Raw genomic sequence first — 21,496 nt, forward strand, 5'->3', positions numbered from 1 at the left:
TGTGTTAAAATAATTTAATTCTCCCTGTACATTTCTGTCCACGTGAGCCAACAGAAATCAAGAATGCGTACTTTTACAGCATTTACCTGTTTTGAGACATTCAAGTCAATTCAGATGGCAAAGTAGAATTCAATCACTAATGAAATGTTTAAAAAATATATATTAAACAAAAAAATGTTTTTACAAGATAAAAAATAATCTTCCACAATGCAATAAATTGCAGATCACTGAAATCTTAACTCTTTAGATGATTTCAGTTCAGTTTTTGGTTTCAAAATCTAGAGACAATCAAAGAGAAAAAGTGTTGGCAGAATTTCTATCTGTTTTTACGTTTCTCTTTCTTGCTTCCACTACTTGTTACGCTGCCTAAAGAACATGATGAAGGTGCTCTTGCATGGCCTGTGGCTTTCAGATGGTCAAAAAGTTTATTCCGGGATGGAAATTCACAATGGCAGGTTGTACAGCTGATAAGAACATCACTCACTGTCTGTGGTTCAGCAGGTACTTTAACAGATTTTTTCGTATCTTTGGCTTTCTTTCCTTTGGGTTTAGGAGCATTCTTAGCTTCACTTTTTGGATCATCACAGAGTTGGACAGTCTCTGTGACACTGCTATTTGCTTGGGGACTACCTTCCAGTTCTTTGGCACAGTCTTCATTTAAATTGGTATCTTCTGATTCAACCTTTACTCCTTATTCAGTTCCATTTTCATTAAAATTATCATCATAATTCTGTGCTGGTTTCTGTTTCTTTTTCTTCTGCTTTTTAGAAAGCTTTTGTTTTGGTGCATCTTCTATTTCTTCCTCAGAATTGGCATTCAATGGATTTTCATCAGTTTGAGGTCCTGAAAAATTTTCTTCCTCCTCCTCCAACTGTTGTTTTAACAAAGCAACCACTTATTTTTAACTGGGCATTAAAGCTCAGAACAAATACTCCATTTCCCAGTTTTCTTGTAGCAACTGGCCATGTGACCAAATTCTGGCCAATGAGACAGAAATAAAAGTGTTGTATAGAACTTCCAGGAAAATTCTGAGATCTGTAATATTCATTCATTATTAAGAAGTGAGAAGAGGTTTTCGAAGAATAAAGAGAAGTCTTTAAAATAAAATTATTTAAACTACAGAATTTTCTGTAATACATATACCCAGATCATCTGAGAAATTACTTATATTTGTGCATATAAAACAAAATTGCAGTATGCGTATTTCCCATGCTATTTTCTTCATTAAATACTGTCAAAGTCCTCCAGTAGAATTTTGTTTGTAATGACTAATGTGGATCTATAGTACACTCCAACACGTTGATTCATACAACCTCAGGCCCATTGGGGGGCAGGTAGTACCAAGAGTTTTCCCGCATCCTGATTGCCTGAAAGCAATGGGAAGAGAGTATGGAAATTCTTACAGATACTGTCAGCTGTAAATGACAGAAAAGTTTGCCCAAGGTGGTTTAATCACTAAGAACATATACTATTTCATATAACCAAAGGTCTGGAAGTACATAGTTCCATGATAGGTTAGATTTCAAGAGAATTAGAGTTCTATCCCCAATTTTGTGATCCTCTTGGCTTTTCCCTCACACTCTTAATGGCTGCAGCCCCATCTAGCATCACAGCCTCACATGTTCTAAGGTAGGACATTCCTCACTTTCTGAGGGGTCTCAGAAAACCCCACCACACTTCCCTTTGAATTCCTCTTGCCAGGATACTTGTGGTTAAAGGAACCATTGGCAACTGGTGGAATTATCTTGCTTAGTTCAGGCAAACCTGTACTCCTCTGTGGGGACTGAGGAGGGCCTCAAAATATGTGGATGCCCCCCAATCTTTAGACAATGATGGATTAACAATAAAATAATCTAGCTGTGGAACCTGCAAATACAGTCTTTCACACACTGAATGTTGCTATAAAGAGCAAAACTAAGCTCACTAATGTTTCTCTCCAGTCTATGTAGATATCTATTTTACATGTATAATAGCTTAAAAAAAAAGGACATTTTTCTAAGGTAAGAAAGAATATAAGCACACACATGTATGGATCAAATGTGTATATTATGCAATGAATGTCAATAAATTGTTACATATCATATACAATGCACTAAATAGAGCTTGCTGGAAATTTAAAGAACAATTATTACATGAGAGTGTTGACAATTTTAATGGTACTAATTTCTGTAATGGAAAACAAAGTCATAAAGTCATTTTAGGTAGATCTTTTGGTAAATCCCTGCAATAAACTTGTACCTTCTCTGAATGTTAATGCTTTATTTCTCCTTCTGGAATGGACAAATAACTCACACAAAATGTTCAGCTAAGTGACCTTTTATAGGTATTGTCCCTGCCAGGGCCTAAGTCTGTCCTTCTGGGAGTGAGTAAAGAAGTAATGCAATGAACTATACTAGTCTGAGCCTGCACTTTTCCCTAAATGCTCAATTCCAGCAGAAAGCCCTCAGTGCTAGGAACAATTGCTCCAAGTGTTCTACAATAACAAGGACAAGAAGATCTACAAAAACAGTTAAGGATGAACATGTTACAAGGTTTTTCAATCAGCTATTGACAATATAAAAGAGTGTATGGTTTTATTAGGGTTCACTTGAAAGATTTTTTTAGAAAATTGAAGTATAGTGGGAGGGGGCATGGGATAACTGGGTACGGGCATTAAGGAGGGCACAGGATGAGATGAGCACTGGATGTTATACTATATGTTGGCAAATTTAACTTAAATAAAATATTTTTAAAAATTAAAAAAATAATTGAAATATAGTTGGGGCACCTGGGTGGCTCAGGGGGTGGAATGTCTGATTCTTGATTTCAGGTCGGGTCATGATCTCAGTCAGGGTCTTGAGATTGATTCCCATGTCAGACTCTGCACTGGGCATGGCCTGCTTAAGATTATCTCTTTCCCTCTCTGTTCCCTGCACCGCACCCCTTGCCCTGCATGGACTCACTTTCTCTCTCTTAAAAAAAAAAAAAAAATTGAAGTACAGTTGACATACAATGTTACATTAGTTTCAGGTGTAAACAGTGATTTAACAAGTCTGTGGGATCCCTGGGTGGCTCAGTGGTTGAGCGCCCCCCTTCCGTCTGCCCAGGGTGTGATCCTGGATTCCCGGGGTCGAGTCCCACATTGGGCTCCCTGCATGGAGCCTGCCTCTCCCTCTGCCTGTGTCTCTGCCTCTCTCTCTCTCTCTCTGTGTCTCTCATGAATAAATAAATAAAATCTTAAAAAAAATAACAAGTCTATATGTTACTCTGCTCTCACCACAAGTGTGGCTACCATCTGTCACCATACAATGCTATTTATTACAATACCATTGACTATATTCCCTATGCTGTATGTTTTATCCCTAGGACTTATTCCATTCCATAACTGGAAGCCTGTGTCTCCCACTCCCCTTCACCCATTTTGCCCATATTCCTACCCCTCTCCCCATTGACAATCACCACTTTGTTTTCTGTATTTATGTGTCTGTTTCTGCTTTTTGTTTATTCATTTTTTTAGATTCTACATATAAGTGAAATCATATGATATTGGTCTTTCTCTGCCTAACTTATTTCACTTAGCATTATACTCTCTAGATCTGCCTGTGTTGTTGCAAATGGCAAGGTCTTCTCCTTTTTATGGCTGTGTAATACTCCATTGTGTGTGTGTGTGTGTGTGTGTGTGTGTGTATACACACACACATATATATTAAAAATATATATATCACATTATTTTATCCACTCATCTATCTATGAACACTTAGGTTGCTTCCATATCTTACTATAATGGAAGAATTTTTAAATTTATAAATTCTCATATTTGGAAAATGTCTTAGAAATAATCTACTTAATCTCCTCAGTTTACAAATTAATAGATGGAGTAGCCTAAATCTCAAAGATTTATCAAGGTCATACCTCTTTTGGGAAGATGAGCCATAAAAAAACAAACAAACAACAACAACAAAACCCACCCATGTCTCCTGGTTACTAGTTTAGTATTTTTTCCACTTTGGTATTTTATTCCAAGTATTGTAACACTTTTGTTTATTCACATGAACAATGACAAAATTTAAAATAACATCAAAATGTAAGCAGCATTGAATTAAAAATGAATCTCATGATTTGTTTTCAAGGAAAAGAAGCCATAAATAATTATCAGAATGAGAAAATCATGTTTTAGGTAGTAAGAGTTCTGAACCCAGTTATCATTAGGAAGGGTCTTTTCCCACACTGTCAAGCAATTATCCAACACCAGCTGGATATGCTACAATTCAACTAAGTTCTGGCACTATTTACCTGAGATGGCATTAGATTCCACAGGGCTTTGCCTCCATCCCCATGTCTCCACTTCATAGGACAGACACAAGCCCAGGCTATCACCTGTGCTTCTGACAAGACTGACTATAGATTAGAGGTTCCAATGACTCCCTCCATAGGCTTATTAGTTTGTTAGAATGGCTCACAGAACTCAGAGAAACATTTTCTTTACTAGATTATGATTTTATTATAAAAGGATAAAATTTAAGAACCACCAGATAGAACAGCTTATGGGGAACAGCTTCAGCTTATGGCTTGAAGCTTCCATGCCCCCTTTAGGTGCACCACTCTTCCCAAATCTCCATCTATTCACCACCCAGAAATTCTCTGAACCCCATCCTTTTGGAGGCTTCATTACATAAACATGCTTGATTCAATCATGGACTATTGGCAATTAATTCAACCCCTCTGTGGATATTAATAGTGACAGAGTGGTTTTAGTAGCATCAAGCTTTATATCTTCCCAGAAAAGCTCAAATCATGGAAGAAGGGAGAGACTTTTTGTGAGAAGTTTCCAAAAGCCCTCTCTTCAAGCCCTGGTCATACCCTTTCGTTGCAAGGATTGCTAAGAAAGCAAATACATGGAAGGTGCGTTTTGCCAGTAAGGAAGCGGAGGGGAAGAAATAGCTTTAAACAGGTAAAACTGTATCACTAGCTATTGCCTCATAGCACATTACTGCAAAATTTAGTGTTTTTTTTTAAGATTGTATTTATTTATTCATGAGATATACAGAGAGAGAGAGGCAGAGAGATAGGCAGAGGAGGAGCAGGCTCCCTGTGGGGAACTTGATGTGGGACTCGATCCGAGGACCCCAGGATCATGCCCTGAGCCAAAGGCAGACATTCAACCACTGAGTCACCCAGGTGCCCCAAAACTTAGTGGTTTAATACTGTGTATAATTTATAAAGAATTTACATGTCACCTGGCCTGTACCAGTTTCAGTAGATCTGGGCAGGGTTTCCTAATAAATTTATAGTCTGTTGGTGGAACAGTTTTTGTAAAACTAACAGGAAGTCCTGGATTAATGTCCTTGGAAGCATTCTTTTTACTTCTTTGTTTTCTTTTCATCATTTGGTCCTGGAGCTAGATACTGATGTAGTTGTAAGGTTCAGAATCCAGACCACCTCCTAGTGCTGGTCCTGGAGAATATTTATATGACGAAGGAGTCCATTTTTAGTGCCAGCCTTTGGCATTTGATCATAGGAAAGCTCATTTTCTGGGTGGAATGAGCACAGATCCAGTTTGCTGCTAAGTTGCTGTTGCATGTCTGATAGTCTTGATGAGTGCATGAAGAAGGACTATTTTGGAAGTTCTCTACTGACCTAGTTTACTTAAGGAACCAGATCATGTAAGTAAATTATTGCTCAGAGTGGACACATTGCTACAATAATTACAATGGACAGGCAGGGTGTATTTCCTATGAAATATATATTGTTCAAAAGAAAAACTCTACTGCATAAACAATTCTAACTGAATTGTCTAAGATTGAACAGTGAAAAGATAAAAGTATGACACAAGATCCCAGAAACATCTTGTCTTTTACAAACAATAAAAAAGAGTATAGCTTTTAATGAACAAATTTATCTTCATGGAGATCCATAGAGATCCATGGTATTTACACTATGGATGCACATCCCAGTCTGAGGAGACAAGAAAGAAAGAAGGAACTGTAGTTACTCAATCTAACAGATCTGAGTTATAAGTAAAGGTTTTATAACTTGTATGACCCACTTTTTTAAAAAATCAAGAGTGAGGGAGAAGATGGTCAATGTTGGGAGACATAGAGTTTGTGGGGAAAGTGAGAGTGTCATAGCCACAGGAAGTCTAGTCTTGAATATATACCAGTTCAGATTACAAACTGTATGTTCTCCCAGTAGTAGCTGTCATTAGTAATAGCTACCTACTTATAAGTTTGAGTATACAGAACCCAATTAAAATATATCCTTCCTGTATAGCCTCATATCATTATCTTTATAATAAATTACCATTGAAAACTTATTATCTTCAAAATATAGTAAATCTATTTTAAAGATAATTATTTGGGGGTGTGTATGAAATTTTAGCTTTGAGAATATCATCTGAGAAAAGAGAAGTAATTCTTGGTCATTGTTTCAGTGACTTGAAAGAATTAATTCTCTTGTATTTAGCCAACAGGAAGAATATTATGAATCAATATCTTAGACTATAAGAACAGGAAGGGATCTTAAAGAATATACCGGCCCATCTCCCTACTATTAATGACAGGAAATTAAGCTCTGAGAAGAATATAGAACACTCAGTGTTCAACACTAGCTATTTCATGAATTGCAGTTGTTGTTTTTCTTTCTCTTTCATTAAAATATAAACACTTGCGGCAGCCCAGTCTTGTCTGGCAGAGATATAATCATAAACAAACCCTTAGTATAGCACAAAGAATCTCCTTCAATGCCTCTCTGACACATCTTTCCAGTCATATAGCCCACCCTTCTATGTTCTACTAGGGATTGCTTTAAAGTTCAACATGATATTTTGAGGAAATTATTAACCCTAATAATAAAAACACAAAGTTATACAAATATGTAAATATTAATTGTTATTATCTAAATTTTTTAGGAGTAGGTATATATTTAGAGGTCCAAAGCACAATTGCCAAACATTGAGCAGGGAGTGTGGTTGTCATATTCAAAGAATGTCTAAGAGACATTGGCTGGAGCACAATAAGTGGATAGAAGACAAGTAGAAATTGTGAGCAGAGAGAGGGTAAGCAGGAGGGTTTCCCAATTGTGCAGGGCTTTGGCTCTTACACGGAGTAGAATGGGGAGCCATTGGAGGGTTGGATTAGACTGAATGACACATACTGATTTATGATTTAGAAAAAAATACTTCTCAATGCTTCTGTTGAGAATAGATGTAAAGAGTACAAGGGTAGAAGTGGGGGATGAGTAGAGTGGTTATTGCATTAATCATGTAAGAGGTGATGGCAGACTGTACTAGTATTGTAGCAGTTGAGCAAGACAGCCACAAGGAGTCCTTCAGCTTGACTAGACTGTAGACAGGCTTCTTCCTGGCTCCAGCCCTAGATCTCCCCTTTCTTAGAATATTTACCTTTGAAAACCGATAATTACAAAATCTTTCACTGCCCTTTTGAGATGAATGTCTTTTAAAAGCTTCTTGTTAGTTCTATAATCTAAGAATGTCTTTCGCAGGGATCTGAGAACCACCTCTTTGAAATGGAATCAAGGAAGATAGTATTCTTATCTTCAAGTTTCTGTGGGAGGATAGGAGCCTAACTTTGGAGATGCCTTTTTCCAAGTTGTAAAACTACTCCTTCTTATGAAGATATGAGAAATTTTACTTTTCCTTTAGGTAATAAATGCTAATTAGCCAACATAGGTGGCCTACAGTACCATCACTTCCACCCCAGCTCTTAAATGCTCTCCAGCCCTGTCAAAGTTTTAAGCTTAGACAGAGTTCTAGCCCCTGTTTGCTACTGCATTAGCTTTGCATAAAATCGTCCTTACCTGTCTAACTTCATCCAGTGCAATTTTTGCTTTGATGCAAATATATCATTTGATACATTTCAAAGATAGAATTTTCTGATGAAATTAGATGTGGAATATAAGGGAAAGACAAGGGTTAATAAAGAGTGATGTCAAAAGAGTCAATGCACAAATAGAAGAATCAAACTGTCATTGAGATGAATACTTTGGTTAGGACTTATGGGTTCGGTAGCCAAGAAGATGAGCTTAGGATATGTTGAGTTTGAGATGTCTATTAGACTAATCAGTAGGCAATTGGATGTTGAATGTGAATCTGGAGTTCAGAAGGGAAGTCAGAGCTGAAGATGTAACTGTGAGGGGTCTTCAAAATACAGAACATATATCAAATCAATTACTGGATGTAGAAAAGTGCGGATAGAGAAAAGAAGACTAAAGAGTGAACTCCGAGTCATTACTTTAGCTGGTGGTTGAAAGAAGAATTGCCATGCAGACTAAGAAAGTGTGGCTCAAGAGCAGGTTGAAATCCAAGAAAGGTTGAAATCCAATCCAGGAAGCCAAGAGGAAAAAGAGTTTCCAGAAGAAGTGGATGATCATCTCTGCCAGATGCTGTTGAGAAAGTTAGATGTGAGTGGAGAATGGATCACAGGATTCAGCAACTTGGAGGTCATTGGTGACCTTGGCTATCACCGTTTAAATGGAATGCTGGGAATAAAACCTGGATTGGAGTAAGTTAAGGAGGCTGGGGGAGGGGCTTGGAAAAAGTGAATCTAGTAAGGAGGTCTGGTGTAAAATCGAACAGAGGAATGTGTCAGTAGATAGATGGAAAAATAAAGTCAACAGGTTTTCTGGGTTTTGTTTGTTTATATGTTAGGGATGAGACATAAAAACTCCATTACACTGATGGGAATGATACAGGAGAGAGAGTTTAACTGATGACATTGGAGAAAGAGAGGGGAGAGAACTAGGCATGTGGTGATAGCCCTGAGTAGATGAGAGGAAAGCGAATAGAAGGTCTAGTGCACTGGGTAAGAACTGGCCAGTTGATGAAGCATTTCATCTCTGTAACAGGTGGAAAGGCAGGCACTTCATCTCAATAATAGGAAAAAAGGCAAAACATATGGGCACAGAGTCCTGGAATGGATGGTGGACGAGGCAAAGGGAGTTCACAGAAATTTCCTTCTAATTCCTTTTAAATTCTGTCTGATGTGTTTTTTTAAAAGATTTTTATTTATTTATTTATTTATTTATTTATTTATTTATTTATTTATTTATGAGAGACACAGAGAGAGAGGCAGAGACACAGGCAGAGAGAGAAGCAGGCTCCATTCAGGGAGCCTGACATGGGACTCGATCCCTGGGACCGTGGGATCACGCCCTGAACTGAAGGCAGATGCTCAACTGCTGAGCCACCCAGGTGTCCCTGTCTGATGGATTTTTAAAAAACCTCATTACACTATGAAATATGTTATAGGGGAGCAATAATCAGGGAGGCTTTAGGATATGAATCTCCTCTCCCCTGTAGTGTAAATTGTAGATCACCTGGAACAGTATTTCTCAAAGATAAATTTTCACTTAATTTTAATAACACATTTGTGGCTTATTCGTGGAGCTCTCTTTTCTTTACCAGAACAATAATAATAATAATAATAAAAGCTGTCATGCAATTTAAGTATTATTTCTCAACATTTCCATGTATAACCTCTATTCTACTTGCATTTTGACTGCTACCCTTCATACTATAGACCAAAAGAAGATATTGTACCGTGTCTCTATACAAACTACATTTCAACATTTGGATTTTAGCCTACCAACACTCACACAAGGCAATGGCATTCCTTTAATTGATATGAAGAATATTACTGTTAGATCTTTGAAAGAGAATAAAATCAATGGTAATAATAGCAGCAATAATAAGAACTAGCATTAATTAACTACTTGCATACTGCTAAACACTTTACACTCTACATAGATTACATCATTTAATCTTTACAGTAAATCTGTAAGTTAGGTACCATTATAATACTCACTATTTAGATTAGGGACTTGAGGTTTTTAAAAAGTTAAATAACTTGCCCAAAGTCATACTTATTAAGTCACAGAGCTGGGATTTGAGCACAGGTATTCTGACTACAATCACATTAGCCCAGGAGGTGCCCAAAGCAAGAACTCCAGCTTCCCAAACTGGTACAATCCAGGTGGGTTCCACGTAGTAGTGGTTTGGAAGAACTGTGTGTTTGTAGGGGTGGTATGTGCATATGCTTATGTTTGTTAAATGTGGTAAATATGTTCTCATATATAGTTTCTACTTATTTATAAGTGCATTTTCAATGGTTTGGAAAACATTCTCTCCTTTTGTCTTATACTTTTTACCTGTTTTTAACACAGCTTACTTGCAACTGGTTCTGGCAACATTAGAGGAGTCATTTATGTAAAGATTTTTATCCAACTATCCAGGCATTTCTTTGGCTATTACCGAAAGAAATCACATTTGTATCAGTCAGGGTTCTCCAGAGAAATACAGCCAATAGGAGATTGAGATAGATGATAGATAGATAGATGATAGATAGATAGATAGATAGATAGATAGATAGATAGATGATATTTTTTTCCTCTTTAGACCTTCAACTGATTGGGATGATACACGCCACATTATCAAGGGTTATTCTTCATCACTTAAAGTTAACTGACTGCTCATTCAATTTTCTCACATAAATGTTAATGCAAGCATGTGTGCATGTGTATATGTTGATAAGGGATGTGAAATAATTTTTGTTAGTTATCTTACTTTTTATATAATAACAACTTCACTGCAGTGCTCAATACCTTCCCATTTTAGTACCACCTGCCCACATCTAACTAACGTAAGCAGTCTTACTGTGGTGCTCACTGTTAATCTGCCCCTAATCCTGAACATTTGCCCAGGATCCTATTTTTGTCTGTTTGTTCCAATTGGATTTTCTCCTTAGCATCACTTCCTTACTACATGGACCAAGTCTTAGCTGTGGCCCCAAATTACTGGCTGCAAACTTGTCCCCAAGCATCTCTTGACTTCCAATCCTATTCTCCTATTCAAGCATGCACACCCCCATTGGTCCTTTCTTTTAAGGATGTATGTCCTTACCTATCCCCTACCTGAATATCATTCCAAGCATTGGCCCTAATTTTCAAGTTGTCCTCTTGGTGCTGTCAGTTGGATGACTCATGACCCAGTGCATATTTCCCTTGTGTGACATCAGTGCTGGTCACCATGACTGTGTTAATTCTCTTAGACAATTAGATTATGAGATCCTGTTTTATGTATCTGTACATCCTCTAGAATATTTTATACATAGTAGACATTCATTATTTATTTGTTTAATTGAAACTGCATCAAAAATAATAGCTTTATAGCAAAATATTGTTTGCCCTTTAAATTCTGTGATACACTGAGTATGAGCGTAATATACATGCCAAATTGTGCATAAATAGTTCCAGTATTTATGGGATCAGGGACTCCTTCTTGAAACTTTCAAAAGCTTGTCAAGAATGTAATCTATGTTGAATCACTATATTGTACACCTGAAACTAATTTAACACCATATGTTAAGTATAGTGGAATTAAAATTAAATTTTTAAAAAAGAATGTAATCTCTACTACTTGACCACTAACACAATACTAAAATTTATCGAATATGCAATGTGGCTGACAATTTACTGAATTTGGGAATTTAAGAAAAAAGAAAAGATACAGTCTCTGATTGTAAATAACTCAATATATAGAGGAGGAAATAAATAAGCAAAGGAACAAATATAACACAGTATGATAAATATTGTGACAGATCTAAGCACCTGATGCTATCTGAGAACAGAGTAGGGGTACTTATCCTGTCATTAAGACCTTGCTTAGGTCTTAATAAGCATGAGATATTATACAATAAAAAATGGAGGGAATGGCCTTCCAACCAGAAAAACAAAACAACACAAAACATAGCAACAGAAAACACCAACAACAAAAAAAACGAAAAAAAAACACCAAAACAAACAAACAAACAAACAACAACAACAACAAAAAAAACCCAGCACAAGAAAATGTTCAGAAGAATAAAGAACGTGATATTATTAGGGCATAGAAATATTTAGTATGGCTGTAGTGTAAAAAGGAGGAAAGTAAAGAGAGATGAATAATTCAAATTATGTATTCAAATTATACCTGACCTTGTGTACCCTGCCACATAATTTAGAATTTATCCTAAAAAATGGGCATAGAATGACTTTAATTATGGGACGACATGAGCAGACTTACATTTAAGAAATGTTTTCTCCACAGTGAGGCAACCAGATTGGAGAGAGAATTGGAAATATATATCATAAGGGTTCAAAAAAACATTATGGCAAATGGACAGAGAGAAAGCAGACTGGCTAAGGACTAGAAAGGTAGTAGAATCAATTCGAGTTGGAGACCTATAAAGTATGATGGAGAGGGAGCAGTGAGTGAGGCATTTGAAGCCTCTGGCTTGTAGGATCTAGAGGCTATTGTGCCTCTAGATTCACTGAGATAGTAATTCAGAAAAAGAAGGAAGTCTGGGTGTGTCTTGTGAGGGTAGGTGAGGAAACACAGGTCTGAAGAGAGAGAGGGGTAAGAAGGGAAGGAGCGAAGGAATGCTGATCCTGTAAGACAGGAGGACCTTGAGATTATAGGGGATCAGAATGTGCCATCCCAAAATATGCCTCTTTGGTATGTGGATTGATTTAGGCTGATTATTTTTAAGAATTCAGAGGCTCAGAAAGAAACTTTGACTTCCCCTCACTGCCTAAAAGAATTGACATAGAGGACTTGCTCTGGGAAGTGAGCTGCCACCATAGATAACTACAGCATAAAGCATGAGGGGTGATGGACAAGGAGGAACTTAGTAAAATCTTTTTTGTTTTCTTTAAGATTTTTCATTTATTCATGAGAGACACAGAGAGAGAGGCAGAGACACAGGCAGAGGGAGAAGCAGGCTCCATGCAAGAAGTCCGATGTGGGACTCGATCCCGGGATCTTGGGATCACAACCTGAGCCAAAGGCAATCGCTCAACCACTGAGCCACCCAGGCGTCCCTTAGCAAAGTCTTGTTGTTAAATTTCCTCTTTGTCCCATGGTTACTATATGGCCCAGCAAATAATTGTTTACCAAACGTTTACTCTTTTCCTCTTTCTGTGAGTTGTCTTCTTTTCCTTTGAAGTCCCAGACTCTTACACTGCTCTCCTTAGTTCAGAATGGGCTATGAGCCTTAACTGCCTGGATGCCTGTGAGCCTCATATTCTTATGGAGCCCCCATAGGTACGTAATTAAATTTGATTTTCTCCTGTTGATCTGTCTCATGTAAATTTAATTCTTAGACCAGCCAGAATCATAGAATCACTGGCAGAAATTTCCAGTATTCCCATTCGAATTTCATATTTCAGGTAGCTCTTCTCATATCTTTCTAGAAACCTTGCACCGTGGTTCTGGCCCCCGCAAGTCTACAGCATTTGGTCCTGCAAGAGTCTGGCCCTTCATTAGCCCTCTTCTGCCCATTTGGCGCTCCAGGGAGAGCACGCTACTTCTCTGTAGAGTGGCCCAGTTGCCCCATCTTTTTTTTTTAACAACAGTCTACTCCCTACTCTGCTTCCACAGTGGGAAGGAGTATTTTATCTTTCTTCTATTTATGGGGAAATATTTCCCGAGTAAGTCTGATCTATAATTGGCTTCCTGGTTGCATACTTCACTGATAAAAAGACTCTTCTTTATAATACCATAAAACATTGCCTGTGGCTGCAGCATGGTGTTCCACTACTTACACATGCATTTAAACTCATCTTCTCTCTTTCTTGTGGGAGACTATTCCCTTTATAGTTAGGGAACCAAGTGTCATGGGGGGTGCATGGCGGGGTGATGGTGCTACTCATTATTGGGAACTGGGATGGGTCCAGGCAGACAGATGATCCTGTAAAAGGCATGATTGAATCACTCAGAAGGCACAACCAAAGGAAGTCATGCTTCTGGGAATGTTGCCACACTGCTTAATGAGCTCCAGGCTCTAATGCCTGGCAGCAGTTTGCAGGGAGGCACACTCTTCCATTGCCCCTGCACAGTGCATGGGGGTAGAACTATAGAATTCCACCGAGTGACCCCCATAACACACTCTTTAGTTTCTTAAGATCTGCCTGTCTCCATTTTTTTATTTCTATTTTCAGCTTCTTTTTCTTTTTTTCTAGTCCTTTCTCTTTTTCTGGACTTTTTCTATTATCCATTTTTTTTTTGCATTATAAAAGCATGAACTTCTTTAGGGTCCATATATACTCTAATTCCACGAGGTAGAAATAGAAGAACAATTACAAACTTTCCATATATTGCTGAGACTTCCCATACCCTAATATAATCTCTGTAGCAAGTCTATGATATGAGAGTACTACAATTTCCCCATTTTACCAAGGTAAACTGAAAATGAGAGGTACTAACATCTTGTTCAAAGTCATATAACTAATAACAGGATTCAAAGCTTGTTCTGATAGACTTTAGAAATATGATTCATTTATTCAAGAAGTAGTGATTGAGTGCCTTGGTGCTAGAGACGAAGAGTGACAAAACAGACCAGTCTCTGATCTCGTGGATCTTACCTTCTCTTGAAGTATCAAAGAAAAACTACACAGGACAAATTAAAAGGCAAGGAAGACTTTATTAGAGACTATTGCAATAAAAAAAAGACCATTGCAATAGAGAAGAGAGACTGAACTCAACTCTATAATATATGGTGGGAGAGGTGTTAAGCATTGGAATGAGCTAGTGGGAAAGTACTGGAGGATGTTAGGGGGGTCAATGTGATTAGTCATTTTTAAGGAAACTCTATGGTTAATGCGGGGCTCAATTTCAAGACCTCAAGATCAAGGGTGATATGCTCTACTGATTGAACCAGTCAGGTACCCCATAAGTCATTTTATTTTTTAATTGATACTTGTCAAAGTTAGGCTCCTACTCTCCCACAGACTAGGAAATAGGGTGTAATCTTTCTTGATAATTATATTTCAAAGAGATAGTTTATAGCTCCTTGAGAAAGACATTTCTGGGTTGTAAAACTGGCAGGAGGTTGGGGAAAAAAAAAACTAATCTCAAAGGGAGATAGAATTTCCAATAGTAAGAATTCTAAAGTAAATGCTTTAAGAAACAAGATTTCAAAAGTTTGGGAGAAACCACTCTAAAGTTTAGTCAAGCTAAGAGGAACATTAAGTTCATCTTGATCAGGGATAAGTAACATACACAGTAAATGTAATATCAAGCAAAATAAGAGTGCTCAGGTGGGGATGCTATTTTGCGTAATTTATAATATTTTCTTCCAGTTTATTCCTAGAATAAAGGTCTTAACCCCCCCAGTTCCTAACTTATTAGAGGAACTAGTTGGCATTAGGGAGAAATATCTTCTAATGACAGGAAATGTCACAACTGACTGACTTGATAGTTATTGGAAAACATGGCGCCAGTCTGGGTCTTTCTTCTGGTCTAGCTCTTGATCTCAGGACTTTTCTAGCCATTATTCCTAATGTGCGTCATTAATTCCAGGCATATAATTTGGCATCAGCAAATAGGCTATTATCTTCTTCCACTCCAAGTTGCCAGACCCTCTAACCCAAAGGCCTATAACCATATGCTGGGTAATGGGGCCATCCTAATTTTTCCTGAGGGAACACTTCCTTAGTAACTTAAGTCTGTTCCCTTTTACCTCTTCTAAATCTGGCACATTGCCTAATAATTCTAAACATGAAGTTTCCCCCCCCCCCCCGCCCCGGTCAATAGCATTATACATGTAATCTTCAAGAACAAAGAAGTCACCTCAGCACTTCAAGAGTCATCCAGCCCATACCCCCGCCTCCTGCCCTGACTCCTTGGATAACCAAGGAGCCAAGGAGACTTTTCAGCAGGTCACTACCTGAGGCAGGAAAAGCAAGTGGTTAAAAAAACAGATTTAGGGCAGCCCGGGTGGCTCAGAGCTTTAGCACCGCCTTCAGCCCAGGGCGTGACACTGGAGACCATGGATCGAGTCCCACATTGGACTCCCTGCATGGAGCCTGCTTCTCCCTCTGCCTGTGTCTCGGCCTCTCTCTCCCTCTCCTCTCTGTCTGTGTTTCTCATGAATAAATAAATAAAATCTTAAAAAAAAACAAAAACAGATTTAATCTCCAGCAGGACACCTCTACTCCATTATATGTCCACTAGTATTTTTATGTTCTTGAAAAAGTGTGACAGTGACATTTTGTAGATAAGAAGACTGAGGCTTAGAGATTCTTCTTCAAGCCACATGAATGTTAAACAGAAGAGCTGAGATATAAACATAGGTTTTTCTAACTCCAAAGTCTGTGTTCTTTGGTATTTTTAATTCCATTATTACAAGCTACTACTAATTAAGTTTTCTTCTTGGGGATAGGGGAGAAAAAACTGAGTCCTATAAATTTTTCCCCCATGGAAAATGTAGGTATCTATAGGGATATTGGAATGAAACATGTAAGAAATATTATTTTAGCCTGTTGTAGAGTTTCTCATGAAATTCAATAATTATTACTAAGTTTTCTATTCAAGTGTTCTTCTCAGGAATAGATAATTAGGGAAAAGGCTAAATGGTATGGATGATTCATATTTATTTCAACATTAAGAGGAGCTGTTTTACTAGCTTATTACTTCCCTTTGTGGATTCATAAGCTCAATTAGTTTCATCCTTTTTAAAGATAAGAATATTGCAGAAAACAATGAGTATCACAGGGAAAATTCCAGTTAATTTGTAGAATTCGTAGAGTTCCTTGTGTTGGTTGTTTGCTTAAGAGGTTTCTTTTCTGATTAAAGAACTGTAAGTTAAAGTGCAGGAGTAGATTTTCCATTCACATTTTTTTCACAGTTTATCTCTTTTCTCTATCACTTAATATCAGAAAGCTTATTATAACCTTGGCTTAGGGAATAATAGTTGGTGCATCCCTTTGAAACACTAAGCAATGCCTTTCCATCCTCCAACTTCTCAGCCTAGGATTTCTTCTGAATATCTCAGAAAATTCAGACCACGTCTACTATAGAAAAGTGGGTTTGAAAGATGAAAATCCCAGAATCAGGTGCCGGTGCCAACATGCATTCTTTTTTTTTTTTTTTTTTGCATTTTCTTTTTTTTTTAATTTATTTTTTATTGGTATTCAATTTACTAACATACAGAATAACCCCCAGTGCCCATCTGCATTCTTGAAGATGGCACTGTGGCTGCTGTGTTTCTGATGATGCTCTCATGTCCCTGAGGCCATAAGCCCTTCTCTTTTTCCCTGGCTCATTCCTACTCAAATGGGAGGTCAGAGACATGAGAATCTGACATCCTTCCTGTGGCACTGCCACCTAACGGTACTATTCTCCATCACGTACCAGTTAGAGGAAAGGTGTGAAAACCCCTTATCTTAGGAACTATTTAAACATATGTATTAATGCTATATATTTGAAAGGGTGTCCTGTGGGTTGTAGAATTACATAGTCTTGCAGGAAGAAGGGGGCATAAAAGACCACTGAGTACACTCATTGTCATTCTCAGAATTACTTAGGAACCACACAGGGATGATTGTTAGACACTGTTTTAGATTGTTAGATTCCTGTGTCATATCCCAGTAACGTTAAGGTTCTCTGAGTTGCTAACAAGGTTCCTAAATATTTCTTAGTTAGCTCTGAAACTCGAAAAGGATATGAGTAGGTGGTTAAATGATGTGATGCACCCCTAAAACCATGGAATTAAAACATGATAACAAATAACTCCTGAATGATAATTCTCATCATAATAGTCTGGGTAAAGCCTGGCCGGCCTCTAACTCTTTTACAGATTAAAAACCTATTCTGTTTTCTCCTAAATGGATGGGTTGCAACCTGATTTGATTTTGCCTCTTGCAGACATTCTGTGTCTGTGTCCCCGGGGAGAGACAAAAGAGCATGAAACAGGGGTCATTGCTGAGGACAGCTTCTGTTGTGAAAGGTACCTTCATCACTCGGACTTGAGGCAGATATCAGTCTTTAGGAGGCAATGAAAGACCTGCTCCTAGAGCCACTACTGCCTCGTCCTTCCCAATTCATGACAGAGTGCATCTTAAAGTGAAAGAAATGTTTCCCTCATGAATCCGGTATAGATGAAATGAAAAAGGATGGCTTTCTCCCAACTCCTGGGTAATTAATTTAGTCTCATGTGTCTGTTCTAGCATCCAAGTTCTGCAGTAATAGGCGCCATGTAAATATACAGATAGCTGGAGAGAGACCACTGTATTTAGACAATCGAATTACTGCTTGGTCCACCCAAAGTTAACAATGACTTAAAACTCTCATTCATTTAGTCTAACAGTATCTTACATGTTATAACAATTTTTAGTATTTAATGTATTTTTACATACACTTTGAAGAAGCTAGTGCTTAATGAACTTATTACTCTTGTTTTCATGATCTTAACATGTAGGATGGGTCAGAGTCAGGATTCAGATGTAAGCCTAGAGACGTCAAGTCTAGTTTTCTTTAAAAAACGTGAGGGCATATGTAATCAGTGTTTCCAAATTCCTGTTGTAGGGAAAATCTAAAGCTCTGGTTATGATAAAAAGGTTATTTGGCTCAAACTCTCACCCAGATCTGATGGGACTATAAAGTCACTCCTACCTCTCAACAGGGCTTGGCTCTTCCTGAAAAACACTCCACAGTCTCCTTTATCTGGTTAGAATTCAGGAGCAAATTATATGATGTAGCACTAAACCCCAGCATCTTCATATGATTTATTCTCTGTAGTAAGTCTCCCATTCAACAAATATGTATTGAGCATGTGCTAGGGGGTGGGCATGGTGCTGAGAACAAAGAATATAATCAAGGGCAGCCCTGGTGGCTCAGTGGTTTAGAGCTGCCTTCAACCCAGGGCGGGATCTTGGAGACCCGGGATCGAGTCCCACGTCGGGCTCCCTGCATGGAGCCTGCTTCTCCCTCTGCCTGTGTCTCTGCTCCCCCCCCCCCCGTGTCTCTCATGAATAAATAAATAAAATCTAAAAAAAAAAAAGAATATAATCAAGAAAAAGAAAAAAAATATTTCTGTGTCTTCTATGAGCCTATGGTAGAGTAGAAGATTTGGAAAAGCTAAACAAGATATGCATTGGATATGGGGTATATGGATATTTCAAGCTGAGATGGAGATGCAAAGCTAGTCAGTCAGTCCAGACTGGCATTGCCAAGGAAGACTGCTTGGAGGAAGAAACTTCTAAGCTGGTCCATAAAGGATGAGTAAGAGTCAGGTGGGGGAAAAAAAAAAAAAAGAGTCAGGTGGGTAAATGGAGATGACATGGAAAGAAATTTGCAGTCAAAAGGAAGAAGCAAACTGACCAAAATTAACCACAGTTTACTATCCAACTCTTCCCCTGGAAGTCACAAGCCTTCAACAGATTGTGGATTTCCAAGGTAGTTACATCAGACAGATTCTACTAGTACAATTGTTGTCTAGATGGAGACAGATTCTTGGTACTTCCCATTTTGCCATCTTTCCAGAATCCTTCCCTGCACTCATAGATATTTGCACAAAACAAATAAAAACATATGTCCACAAAAAAACCTTGAACGAAAATGTTTATGGCTGCTTTCTTGATAATCACCAAAAACTGGAAACAACCAGATGTCCAATGAGCATCCGATCAACAGTCCAATGGATAACCAAGTGTTATATATCCAACAATAGAATACTGAGTAGTATTCTATTCAACAAAAAAAGTGCCAAACTGACAATACATATAGCAACATAGATGAATCTCAAAAATGTTATGTTGAATGGAAGCAAGAAATGAAAAAGTGCATACTATATATTTCCATTCATATGTAATTCTGAAACAGCACAAATTAACCACAATGATAGAAATCAGACCAGTGATTGTGTGGAAGGTAGAGGGAGGGTATTGGCTGAAAAAGGACACAAAAGAGCTCTCTGGGTTTATGGGATGTGCATGTCAGGGGAGTTTAAATTTCTCAAACTGACTGAATGATAGTCTTAAGATATGAGCATTTTATTGTATGTACCTTATACTTCAAAAGAAAATAGCTTTTTTTAAGCTCAATAAAATTGCCCCTGTGAATTTTACTTGACCTTGTTTATCAGTTGATTTTGAAAATATATGTGTGGATTATAACCATCCCTGAATTGAAGATATTAAAGGGATCAAGATATTATTTTATAAGTTTTTAAGAATTCAGGCCGTTTAATATCTGTTTCATTCAGATCACACATGTACAAGGCTGAGCTACTGATATTAGCCAAACTCACTGGGATGGCTAGAGAATGAACTAATTAAAGATCTCTAAAATACTTAGCCATAAAAGCAAATTATTCTTTATGTGATATGTAATTTAATTTGACATATAAAATGAAAAGCCATCATTATTTTCTACTCTTGTTACCATAATTTGTATTTCACTTTATCTTTAGAGGGGTAAGATTATGTAGGGGATCAGTAAAGGTGGTAACAGGTCATCATTACTTGATGCCTAATTGATATTTGGTCATTAAAGAACCTTCTTGGAGATGAATTTGTGTAAATATCATAGTATCTTGGTTATTATAAATAGGAGACCAATTTATTGAGTCAGGTAGTTGGGAAAGGGGGAAAGGCGCTTCACTGAGCAGGCAACAGATGGGTATCTACCGGAAGCTAGTGGAATTATAAGAATTCGTGGCCAAGTACCATTTCGAATAGAACTAAAGGATGGAGCTGTCCCTAAAAGCAACAATGCTTATCAGGCCATGGAAGAATAATGATAAAATGCATGAAAAATATTTAGCCATGTGCTTAAAGTGAGCACCTAGTGGGTGCGAAAGTCTAATAGAGATATATACAGAGACACATGTAATTATAAATATTTGGCAAAAGAAGGTACAGATTTGACAGACACACATCAAACTTTATTTGTTCCTCGTGGCAGAGGCTGGCTGAGGACTGACCAAATGTCCCCCTTTCCTCCTGGGTCTACAGCAAGCTTACCTGTACAACCTCCCCCGGAGGAATGTGATGCCAGGTCGTGAGTTCCCACCCCTGGAATAGGTAGAAGGGATGCGAGTCACCACTTCCAAGCCTGGCATATAGATCATTCCATGAATTTCTCCACATCTTCTTTTCCCATCTGCCAGCTGCATGTTGGGGCTCACTCGCTAAAGGATGGAAGAACCTGGATCTCTGACTTCAGGGACCGATTGGCCACCACCACCACCATCTCCTCTCCCCTGGTCCTGTCTCTCAGAGTGTGAAGTGCATAAAGAATAAACTTCTACTGCATTAAGGACCCTGAAATTCAGGACTCCATCTAGTGGAGCAACTAGCATTACTTTGACTAATACACCGATGCACTAACAAATATTAAATGCAAATATTATATAAATTATGGAACACTGGTGTTACCTGTTGCTGTGTGTATAAATGGCACAAGAGTGTATCAGTCAGAATTTTGTTTGGTTCCAATCATAAAAAAACAGCAACAATAACAACAAAAATAAAAAACAAAAAACCTGTTCCCAGCAGCTTTAAATACCTAGGGGTTTAATTTCCTTACAAGGACATAGGTTTAAAAAAAAAAAAAAAGAAAGAAAGAAAGAAAGAAAAAGAACACAGATTCAGAAGTAGCAGTTATTGCCTTATTTCGGCAGCCAACGTGTCTGGGGACCTCTTGCTTTTCCTGCGACATGACTGAGGCAGCTCACGTGCTATG

General features: G+C 37.9%; 1 pseudogene; it reads right to left on the reverse strand.

The window, feature by feature from the left end:
* On the reverse strand, positions 1 to 21,472 carry LOC140602296 (dnaJ homolog subfamily C member 21-like; annotated as a pseudogene).
* Between the last annotated feature and the right edge of the window lie 24 nt (positions 21,473 to 21,496).

Source organism: Canis lupus, chromosome 13 (assembly GCF_048164855.1).
Source record: "Canis lupus baileyi chromosome 13, mCanLup2.hap1, whole genome shotgun sequence".
In the NCBI taxonomy this organism is placed as follows: domain Eukaryota; kingdom Metazoa; phylum Chordata; class Mammalia; order Carnivora; family Canidae; genus Canis; species Canis lupus.